The sequence below is a fragment of the Arachis ipaensis genome, chromosome B6, assembly GCF_059453495.1.
Source record: "Arachis ipaensis isolate K30076 ecotype BB chromosome B6, ASM5945349v1, whole genome shotgun sequence".
NCBI lineage: Eukaryota > Viridiplantae > Streptophyta > Magnoliopsida > Fabales > Fabaceae > Arachis > Arachis ipaensis.
The window spans coordinates 49,529,333-49,541,335 of record NC_142441.1 but is presented as its reverse complement, the minus strand read 5'-3'; the positions used below and the strand labels follow the sequence as shown (position 1 = coordinate 49,541,335).

General features: G+C 38.1%; 1 long non-coding RNA gene across 1 annotated transcript; it reads right to left on the bottom strand.

Annotated features, from left to right (window-relative positions):
• Positions 1 to 8,012: 8,012 nt before the first annotated feature.
• On the bottom strand, positions 8,013 to 10,981 carry LOC107648759 (uncharacterized). Its single transcript, XR_001622060.3, has 2 exons — positions 10,299 to 10,981; positions 8,013 to 8,456 (listed from the first exon to the last, which is right to left on the bottom strand). It is a non-coding gene; the product is annotated as an uncharacterized LOC107648759 (long non-coding RNA).
• Positions 10,982 to 12,003: the final 1,022 nt, after the last annotated feature.

The following is a 12,003-nucleotide window of genomic DNA, read 5'->3' as shown; positions in this document are numbered from 1 at the left end:
ACACCTGGTCGATGCGGTCAAGACATCGCATGACACGACACTCAAAGCGCTCCATGAAGTGAAGGAGGTGCTGTACCAACAGATAAGTTGGCTCAGGTGCTGGTGCTGGTGGTGGTAAGGATGCTGCGGCTGCTGAGGAGGAGGCGGGTCCTGCTGCTGTGGAGGATGAGGGTCTAGCTGCCTCAACCACTGCTCTCGCTCGAGAACGGCGGTTGGTCGGGGGCTTCTCATGCACTCATCCACCCCATGGAATGGTAACCTCCTTGTCGTCGTCCTCTGGGGGTGGTGGTGTCACATCGTCGTCTTCCCATGGGACAACAGCTAGCTCAACCAAACTAGTGACCAGTGTAGGAAATGGTAGCAAGCCACGAATATGAGCTCTCCACATGCTATGTCTGATCAGCCAGGGGAAATACACCTTTTTCCCCTCCATGACACACCCAATCAGAACTAGCATATCCATCGGAATCTTTGAGAAGTGAGTGGTAGGCAAGACATAGTGGGCAAATATCTGCTGCCAGATCCTAGCCTCCTTAGACAGATATGTGGATAGCATCCCCTTGGGCTTCTTGTTGTTCGAATCCATCACCCAGGGAGCGTCTGGTGTGGCAATCACACGCTTAAGCGCCTTATAGTCAAAAGTCATGGAGAGAAGAGCTACCTCTGCCTGATGGTAGGCACAAGTGTCAGGAGTACCAACTCTGCAAAGCAGTGCATCCTCTATGGCAGCCTCAGTGACCATAATCTCTCTACCCCTTAAGTGCACTGAATCCAAGCCTGCTCGGAAGAAGTTACAGTAAAACTCCTTAACCCATGAGATGTTAATCCTTCCCAAGTCCCTATCAACGAAATCTAGCCCCAACTCTGAGATGCGGGTGTTTATGGCACGCCTCACTTCATTGGGAAGGTTTAGCTTCTTCTCAATGTTCAGATTTTTCTTCTTATAATGGGAGAAGCGTAGCTCGCAGTAGAGGTTTAGGAATTTGATCGGGTCAGTGGGTAGCAGCAGCTGATTTTCCTTATCTTCTTCGTTTAACGGATTCTTGGCTTAGTTAGCATATGGTGAGGGGGTAGAGGTCTTAGAGCGCTTCCTCTTTTTGGAGGTAGTGGCTATAACCTTTCCTTTGTCTGACATCCAGAAAAAAAAATAGAGATGATATAATATAAGTGGTGCACGAAATTGTGATCATCAACAATGGCGCCAAAGACTTGGAACGCCGGTTTGGGCCATCAAATCTTGGGCAAAGTATGGATTATTATATATTTCTGGAAAGCCCAGGATGTCTAATTTCCAACACAATTGAGAGTGCGCCAATTGGGCTTCTGTAGCTCCAGAAAATCCACTTCGAGTGCAAGGAGGTCAGAATCCAACAGCATCTGCAGTCCTTTTTCAGCCTCTGAACCAGATTTTAGCTCAGGTCCCTCAATTTCAGCCAGAAAATACCTGAAATCACAGAAAAACACACAAACTCATAGTAAAGTCCAGAAAAGTGAATTTTAAATAAAAAATAATAAAAATATAATAAAAACTAACTAAAATATACTAAAAACATACTAAAAACAATGCCAAAAAGCATATAAATTATCCGCTCATCACAACACCAAACTTAAATTGTTGCTTGTCCCCAAGCAACTGAAAATCAAATAGGATAAAAAGAAGAGAATATACAATGAATTCCAAAAACATCTATGAAGATCAGTATTAATTAGATGAGCGGGGCTTTTAACTTTTTGCTTCTGAACAGTTTTGGCATCTCACTTTATCCTTTGAAATTCAGAATGATTGGCTTCTATAGGAACTCAGAATCCAGATAGTGTTATTGATTCTCCTAGTTAAGTATGTTGATTCTTGAACATAGCTACTTTATGAGTCTTGGCCGTGACCCTAAGCATTTTGTTTTCCAGTATTACCACCGGATACATAAATGCCACAGACACATAACTGGGTGAACCTTTTCAGATTGTGACTCAGCTTTGTTAGAGTCCCCAATTAGAAGTGTCCAGTGCTCTTAAGCACACTCTTTTTGCTTTGGGCCATGACTTTAACTGCTCAGTCTCAAGTTTTCACTTGACACCTTCACGCCACAAGCACATGGTTAGGGACAGCTTGGTTTAGCCGCTTAGGCCAGGATTTTATTCCTGTGGGCCCTCCTATCCACTGATAATCAAAGTCTTGGATCCTTTTTTTTTACCCTTGCCATTTGGTTTAAAGGGCTATTAGCATTTTCTGCTTGCTTTTTCTTTTTCTATTCTCACTCATTTATTTTCTTTTTTTTTTTTTGCATTTTTTTCGCATATATTTTTTTTCTGCAAGCTTTTCACTACTTTTTCTTACTTCAAGAATCAATTTTATGATTTTTCAGATTATCAAATAAGATTTCTCCCTTTTCCATCATTCTTTCAAGAGCCAACAATTTTAACATTCATAAATAAAAAATTCAAAAATATGCACTGTTCAAGCATTCATTCAGAAAAACAATAGTATTGCCACCACATCAAAATAATTAAACTGTTTTAAAATTTGAAATTCATGTATTTCTTTTTCCTTTTCAATTAAAAATATTTTCCATTTAAGAAAGTTGATGGATTTATTTTCATAGCTTTAAGGCATAGACACTTAGACACTAGTGATCATGTAATAAAGACACAAACATAAATAAACATAAAGCATAAAAATTCGAAAAACAGAAAATAAAGAACAAGGAAATTAAAGAACGGATCCACCTTAGTGATGGCGGCTTGTTCTTCCTCTTGAAGATCTTATGGAGTGCTTGAGCTCCTCAATGTCTCTTTCTTGCCTTTGTTGCTCCTCTCTCATGGTTCTTTGGTCTTTTCTAATTTCATGGAGGAGGATGGAATGCTCTTGGTGCTCCACCCTTAGTTGTCCCACATTGGAACTTAATTCTCCTAGGGAGGTGTTGATTTGCTCCCAATAATTTTGTGGAGGAAAATGCATCCCTTGAGGCATCTCAGAGATTTTATGATGAGGATATTCCTCATGCTCTTGTCCATGAGTGGGATCTCTTGTTTGCTCCATCCTTTTCTTAGTGATGGGCTTGTCCTCATCAATGAGGATGTCTTCCTCTATGTCAATTCCAGCCGAATTGCAAAGGTGACAAATGAGATGAGGGAAGGCTAACCTTGCCAAAGTGGAGGACTTGTCCGCCACCTTGTAGAGTTCTTGGGATTTAACCTTATGAACTTCTACTTCCTCTCCAATCATGATGCTATAGATCATGATCGCCCGGTCTATAGTAACTTCAGACCGGTTGCTAGTGGGAATGATTGAGCGTTGGATGAACTCCAACCATCCCCTAGCCACGGGCTTGAGGTCATGCCTTCTTAGTTGAACTGGCTTCCCTCTTGAATCTCTCTTCTATTGAGCGCCCTCTTCACAAATGTCTATGAGGATTTGGTCCAACCTTTGATCAAAGTTAACCCTTCTAGTGTAGGGGTGTGCATCTCCTTGCATCATTGGTAAGTTGAATGCCAACCTTACATTCTCCGGACTAAAATCTAAGCATTTCCCCCGAACCATTGTAAGCCAATTCTTTGGGTCTGGGTTCACACTTTGATCATGGTTCTCGGTGATCCATGCATTGGCATAGAACTCTTGAACCATTAAGATTCCGACTTATTGAATGGGGTTGGTGAGAACTTCCCAACCTCTTCTTCGAATCTCATGTCGGATCTCCGGATATTCACCATTTTTGAGCTTGAAAGGGACCTTGGGGATCACTTTCTTCTTGGCCACAACTTCATAGAAGTGGACTTGATGCACCTTTGAGATGAATCTCTCCATCTCCCATGACTCGGAGGTGGAAGCTTTTGCCTTCTCTTTCCTCTTTCTAGAGGTTTCTCCGGCCTTAGGTGCCATAAATGGTTATGGAAAAACAAAAAGCAATGCTTTTACCACACCAAACTTAGAAATGTTGCTCGTCCTCGAGCAAAGGAAGAAATAAGAGAGTAGAAGAAGAAGAGATAGAGGAGATGGAGGGGGCTTAGTGTTTCGGCCAAAGGGGAGAAGTAGTGTGTATGTTGTGTGAAAATGAAGGAGTAAAGATGGGTTTATATAGGAGCGGAGAGGGGGGTATGATTTGGCCATTATGGGTGGTTTGGGAGGGAAAGTGGTTTGAATTTGAATGGTGAGGTAGGTGGGGTTTTATGAAGGATGGATGTGAGTGGTGAAGAGAATGGTGGGATTTGATAGGTGAGGGGTTTTTGGGGAAGAGGTATTGAGGTGATTGGTTTATGGGTGAAGAAGAGAGAGAGATGTGGGGTAGGTGGAGATCCTGAGGTGTCAAGGATTTCTCATCCCTGCACCAAGTGGCGTGCAAAACGTCCTTTTCTGCCAATCCTGGCATTAAACGCCAGTTTGCTGCCCATTTCTGGCGTTTAACGCCAGCTTCTTGCTCTTTTCTGGCGTTAAACTCCATTTTGGTGCCAATTTCTAGGGAGTATTGATGTTGGAATAGTGGTTGTTCTAGATGTGGTTCATATGGTGTGTATGAGTTATGGTCATATGGAGTTGAATGGTGGTGTGAGGCTTGTGAGTATGGTGTATGGCTATATTGAGGAGTGGGATCACATGCATATGGTGATTGTGGTTGACAACCACAATGAGGGTCATCACACACATTGGATTGATATACATTAGGATCAGGATTATACCCATAAGAGTTCGTAGGAGGTTGTTGCCATGAAGGTGGTTCATAAGCTTGAAGTTCCTCCCATATTTGATTTCCAAATCCTTGATGTATATCCTCATTGGAGCTTCCATTTCCTACAACATAGTTTGAACTACACTCATAGCCAAAAGGATGAGAATTCATAGTGAAAGAGAAAATAAAATAAAAACAAAGATTAATAAGAAACAAAGAAGATAAAATCCTAAACTAGCAAAAACTAGCAAATAAACTAAAATTCAAACTATTCACAATATATACAATAGCCAATAACATAGCACCATTGTGTCCCCGGCAACGACGCCATTTTGATTTATGATATTTGCTCGATGGTCTAGAATTTCTTCTTATAGAAAAGAATTAATTCGTTGTAAGCATAGCTCCAAACCAACGAACAACTCTCGCAATCAAAATATCGTCGGTTGTCACAAAGAACAAACCCCAATACGAATTAACCGAAATATTTAGACTATGGGTCGTCTCCGTAGGAAACAATGTAGTGCTTAATTATTGGCTATGAAGGGGTAAAGAGGGGGTTTGGTTCATGAGATGGCAAGAAAGTAAATCAAGCAAGTGAGTAAAGAAATCAAAATAGAGAACTCTTGGCTAAGACTTAGGTAATCGAGATCACTATCCTTGTCAACAAACCGAATATTGATAATTATGAGAGGCCAACCTATTAAGTCTACTTTCCAAAAGCTTTAAGTACGTAACATTTACTCCTAAGCTTGAAGTACATCAAATAGGTTTGATCACATCAACCCATAAGTCCTAACCTATCTACTAATTAACTTAGTAGTGGGTTAGCGTCAATGGGTATCAAATTGATCACCATGGGTTCTCAATGCACCAATTCCATCATACTCAATGACTCAAGTTTACCCAATTCCCTTGGCTTAGACCAAGAGTTGACAAAACTACTCAAAAACTAAGGAAAACATTTCATCAAACACATAGAGTGCAATAAAAGTAAACATTATAATTTTGCCAAAATAATAAAATCTAACAACTACTAAGTGCAAGAAAAGTAAGATCACAACTCAATTCATCAATTAAAAAAACATCAACATCAAAATTGCATTAAATGTAAACCAAATCTAACATGAGTTCATCATTACAAAAGAGAGCAAATTGAGAAATTAGCATCACAATTAAGAGAATCTAGATGTAGAGATGAGGAATTATAAAAGAAACAAGATGAAATCAAGTAATTAAACATGAATCTAAGATAATCTAACCTAATCCTAACCTAATTCTAGAGAGAAGAGAGAGCTTCTCTCTCTAGAAAACTAACTAAAGGTTCATGATGGCTAAAACTAATTGCTCTCCCTTTTCTTGGACTTCAATTCTGCATGAAATACACTCAGAAACAAGTTGGATTTGGGCCTGGGTAGCTCAGAAATCGCCCCCAGCATTTTGCCTTTAAGTGGGCCATGTGAGAGTACCGGCGCGTGTGCGCCATGTGCGCGTGCGCGTCGATTGGTAAATTCTCCATCCGCGCGGATGCGGCATGTACGCATGCGCGTCTATGGGCGAGACCACTTTTGCGCAGGCGCGCCTTGTGCGCGTGCGCGTCCTTTGATGCATTTCCAATCTTTGTTTCTTCATGCATTCTCCCCTTTGTATGTTTTTCTACTCATTTCTTCCATCCAATACTTGCCTTATAAACCTGAAATCACTCAATACACATATCAAGGCATCGAATGGAATTAAAGTCAATCAAAATTACCAATTTAAGGCCTAAAAATCATGTTTTTACACTTAAGCAAAATTCAAGGGATAATTACAAAACCATGCTATTTCATTGAATAAATATGGAAAAAGGTGGTAAAATCCCCTAAAATAATCACAAGATAAATCACGAAATCGGGGTTTATCATACATGCCTTTCCATCACTTCTTCCATCCATATTTTCCTTGGAATCCTGGAATTACTCATCAAACACATCAAGGCATCGAATGCAATGAAAGTGGAATAAAATTAGCTATTTTAAGGCTTAAAAAGCATGTTTTTACAATTAAGCACAAATCTAGGGAGAATTACAAAGCTATGCTATTTAAAGGAATAAGTGTAGGAAAAGTTGATGAAATCCACCCAGATAGAGCAAATAAATATCAGAAAATGTGGATTCATCACAACCCCACACTTAAACAATAGCATGTCCTCATGCTATACCAAAAGAAGACAAGAAGGGGATCAACATTTATTCAATATAATTATCTATATGCAATCTATCTCTGTGTATGTACCTATACTATCTAACTATCTATATATATTTGATTAGCCTAAATTCTCACCTAAGACATACACAACATATACAATTCTAATATCAAACTTAGCTACCCATAATCTCACTTTTAATATATACACGCTCATGCATCAAATTCAATCATATATGCATTGATTTTTATTAGATTTCACATTGGGGTAATTTTGTCCCCTTTTCATTATTTCTTTTTCTTTTCTTTCTTTTTCTTTTTTTTAAAGAACATAATATATATACCAACTCATGAATGCATATGGTTTCTATAATATTACATGAGCATGTACCCAAATTTCTAACATTTTTCAATAAGCATAAAACACATTTTTATCACCCAAAGTTCCCACATTTTCCCCACACTTAAACATTACACACTCTCACTAACTTAAGCTACTCAAAGATTCAAATAAGGGACACTTCATTGTTTTTCGCTTAAGGTTAATGACGTGGCAAAATAAAGAACAAAGGGGGATTAAAAAGGTTCAAAGTGGCAAACAAAGGTGAATGAAATGGTAGGCTATTTGGGTTAAGTGAGCTATAATGAAGTGATGGCCTCAATCACATAATTACATAAATATACATTAAACAATGGATATAGACTTAAACAAACCAAAGATTGCAATCATAGAGAAGAGCAACACACAATAATGGAATAAGTGGTCAAATAATGTAACAACACAATAAGGCTCAAAATCTCACAAGTTATGTGTTCTTTAACTCAAAAAACATATCCCACAATGTATAAATCATGCAAGTTTCAAAAGATTTCAACTCAATTCAATTTGAATTTCAATGCCCTATATAAAAAGTAAGCTTCTTTGAAATTTCATTAATTTGACTAATATTTATTCTATATATATATATATATATATATATATATATATAATGTGATTGGATGGAAAAAGTAAAAAAAAATCCTAAGTTTAATTCCTACTTTCAATCAAACCAAAATAGCAAATGCATAGGAAATCAAACTTAGGTGCAATCATCACATCATCCAAATCACAATCAAGACTAAAAACCAAAAAGCATATGTACAAGCCAAAATTGAAGGCAAAAATATCAAAATATGCATAACTATTATATAATACTAAGTTATGTACAAGCAAAATTAAAAAGTGCAATAAGCTAAGAAAGTGCAATAAACTAAGTAAAAAGTTCCTCAAAAGGATAAAATATATACAAAGTACCAAACAAAACATAAAAAAGAAACTACCCTAAAGGTGTTCGTTCGGAAATGAAGATTGTCACCCAAAATGTGCTGCTGAAGTTGGACAACCTCCCCACACTTAAGATGTAGCACCGTCCTCGGTGCTCATGATTATGCAGAGTGGAAGGAGTCGTCGCTATCATCAGCTCTTCCGTCTGCTTGTGGTTCTCAGATCTCCTTTGGCTCATGATGTTGGTCCTCCTCCTCCTCAGAATGCTCGGAGGGAGTGTCAAGCTCAGGCAGAATGTAGGTGCCGTTGGAGAGGATGATCCTCCTCAAGTGAACAGAAGTTGTAAACTGAATCACCAAACAGCATATATGAAGTGAACAAATAATGTAAATTTGAATGGAAGCATACATGAGAGTCAAATTAAATCAAACAGAAACAACTTTCAATCAAATTCAGGACATGAGGAAAGCTAACTTGCTTGTTTATCAATGAATAAAAGAAGGAAGGAACGTTATTACTATGCACAAAGAGAAAGAAAACGGTTAAAAGTTAAAGGTTAATGTTAGTTGAAAAATAAAAAGAAAGTTAAAATTTAAAAGTTATGTTAGTAAAAAGAAAATAATTAGTTGAAAAAGAAAAGAAAGAAAAGATAGTCAAAAGTTATGTTAAGAAGAAGAAAAAATTAGTTGAAAAAGAAAAAAAAAGTCAAAAGTTATATAATGAAAAAGTTGGTTGAAAAAGAAAACAAAGGTCAAAAGTCATATAAAGAAAAAGGAAGAGTTAGTTGAAAACAAAAAAGAAAAGCAAAATTTATGTGCATAGCAAAAACGTCCCTTAACAATTTCCAAAACAAGCAAGTTCAAGTTCAACTTCTCAACAATTCAAGATGCCAAAACAAGTGACGCACATGTATGTGTAGAGCACATAATCAAGTAATTATCAATCACAAGCAAAGTGGCATAAGTTTAAGCAATTTGGTATTGGCAAAATCAAAACATTGAGAAACAAGTTAATCAAGAAACATTCAAACACCAAATTCAATGAGGCATAAAAGTCACAAGTTAAAACAAGAATGGAAAACCTCATGATCTATGTGACTTAATGTAAATTAGGTATGAATAGAATGAATCAATTCAGCCACATGGATTTAAAACCTTCAATCTTGTGAGTTTATGCAAAAGAGGCTCAAAATCTCAAAAGAGTTTCAAGTTATGGTCAATTTGAAAATTCACTCAAACTATTCAATGCATAGAAGTAAATCAGCATTATAAACAAGCAAATAATGTTATAAGTATGACCAAAACTTGTAAACAAGTTCTTGAGGAGTTTCCAAAATCATTTAGCAAACAAAATTCTATTGACACATAATTTCATCAAATAGAAGCTTGTTGCACCAAATAAAACAATTTTATTTCATGAAACATGGTTAGAAAAAATCCGGCAGCATTTCATCACAAAATCGGCCATTCCCCAAACTCAATCAATCAATTCAAATTCCATATGAATGTATTACAATTAAACACCAAAAACTAGATATGGATTCACATGAATTGAGAAAGTAAGCTAACAAACAGCAACAAAACATTAATAAGCAATTAAGCAACCAGCAGCCATGAGCAAATAATGGCCTAAGTTACAGCACCAAGACAGTAACAATGAGCAAAAGCAAGAGATTCGGGTAGCTTTCCTTTCTCTGAATTCAATAACCATTCCAGAAGCAGCATGAGTTCAAACAATTAAGCATAATTGAACCCAACAATGAAGTAAAAATTTAAGAAGAACTCAGCAGCAATCAAATTGAAATTTATAACAGCCTTCAGCAAGAGTAGAGCAGCAATAAGACTATGCAGCAGCATGAACAAATCAATTCAGCACAGGGCAAATCAATGAAAGAGCAACATTCCAAAAAGCATTATTAATCAAAACAAACCTAAATCATTGCAGTTCATATAACTTGGTCCAAGCAGCAAGCAAAGCAACACTCAGCAACAACAAGCCAAGAAATGTTAATGAAACAGCAACTCCTTTATAGCATCATCAACTCAAACAAGGCTAAATCCACTATCCAAGCCAAATTCTCTAACAACCTAATCAACTAACATGCATTTCTAACTAACTTAATCAACAAAAATTAAACTAAGCTAACAGAAACCAGAAAAGAGAATAGAAAACAGAAAAGAAAATGGAACCTGGAAGGAAGGAATGGAACAGGGAAGGGGAAGGGGAGGTGGTGGGGCCAAGGGCAGTGTTAGAGAGGGAAGTCGGCACAGTGCTGGAAGACACAGGGGATACGTCGCAGCAGCTGGACTCGCTTGAGACGAAGAGAACAAGAGCTTGTACTTGCTCTGTTCTTCAACCCAAAAGGAACGAGAGGGTCAGGGGTGAGAGGGCACATGAAGAAGAAGAAAAAGGGGCGCGGCGGTGTGGGTTGTGGTCGGCGGTGAAAACGGAGGGTGACGGTGGTTGGCAGAGCTAGGGTTCAGTGGTTTCGCGAGTGAGATGGAGAGAGGAGAAGAGTGTGAATGAGAAACAGGGAAGAGGAAGAGAAGAGGTGAGGTTGCCGGCGACTGCGAGCTCACTGGTTGCAGAGCGTGGTGCGGTGGCCCTTGGGCTCACGGTTGTGGTGGCGGAGGTCAGGGTTCTGCGACGCGGAGAGAGGAGGGTTGGGCATGGGAAAGAAGATGAAGAGAAAATGGAGGCTCGGTGACTGGAGGCTGAGAAGGGATGGATTATGATGGTGAAGAAGATGGATGTTGAAACGGAGAAGCTGATGGCTGTTGGGTGGCTCAGAGAAGAGGAAAAGACAACAGAAGCGGAGAGGAGGGTAATGCGGATGCACCAACTGTGAGGGCACTCCCAGCAGAGAGGCGTGAATTGGGGGTGCGTACGCACTAACGCTTGTGCGTATGTACGGATAGGAAAATGGGCAATAGTGCGTACGTAAGTATTGTGCAAACGCTGCCAGCAGAGGGTGTCTATGAGGGACTATTTAAAGCATTAGTAATATGCACAAACAAAAATCTACCTAAAATTATTTCAACCATCCAAAAATTAATAAAAAATTTTAAACATGCAACACAAGTTAAAAAAGCAATATAAATAAAATTACTAACTATTCACATATGCATTTTAAAGCAAGAATTTATTAAGCAAGCTAACAACCAAGAGACATATTTACAAGTAAAAACAAGCAACCAATAAAAAACAAACTATTCACATATTCACATACTAACAATAGCCAACAATATAACACAATTGCAATCCCCGACAACGGCGCCAAATTTGATAACGTCCAATTGCACGAGTTTGGATTTTCACACTAAAAGTAGAATTTGTCCGTTGCAAGTATAGTCCAAACCCAACAATTGAACATCAATCAAATAATAAATTCAATACAAAACATATAATCGAGAGTATTTAAACTTCGGGTCTTCTTTCCTAGGAATTGCAATTAAGTGTCATATCATTGGCTATGAGGAAATTTGGGGTTGTGAATGCAAGAGAGAGCAAGCAATGTAAATGGCAAGAAATTAAACTGCAAAAGGGTAACTTAGCATGCAAGAAAGTAAAAGTCAAAGCAAGTAAAAGCAATGAAAATGGCAATTGAAAGCTAAAAAGGAATCTTGGTGAGAATTGGTTAATTAAGGATTCCTATCATAGTTGTGGACCACAAACATGGTAATTATGTGTAGATTAATCCCAATTAGTCAACCCTACATCGAGAATAAGTCAATTAGGCATAATTAATTTCAATCCACAAGTCCTAATCAACTCACTAATTAACTTAGTGAAAGATTAGCGTCAGTGGAAACCAAATTAATTAACAACCCTCACACAATATGAAATGGACATCCACCACTCAAGTTCACCTAAACCACTCAATTTCTCAACCAA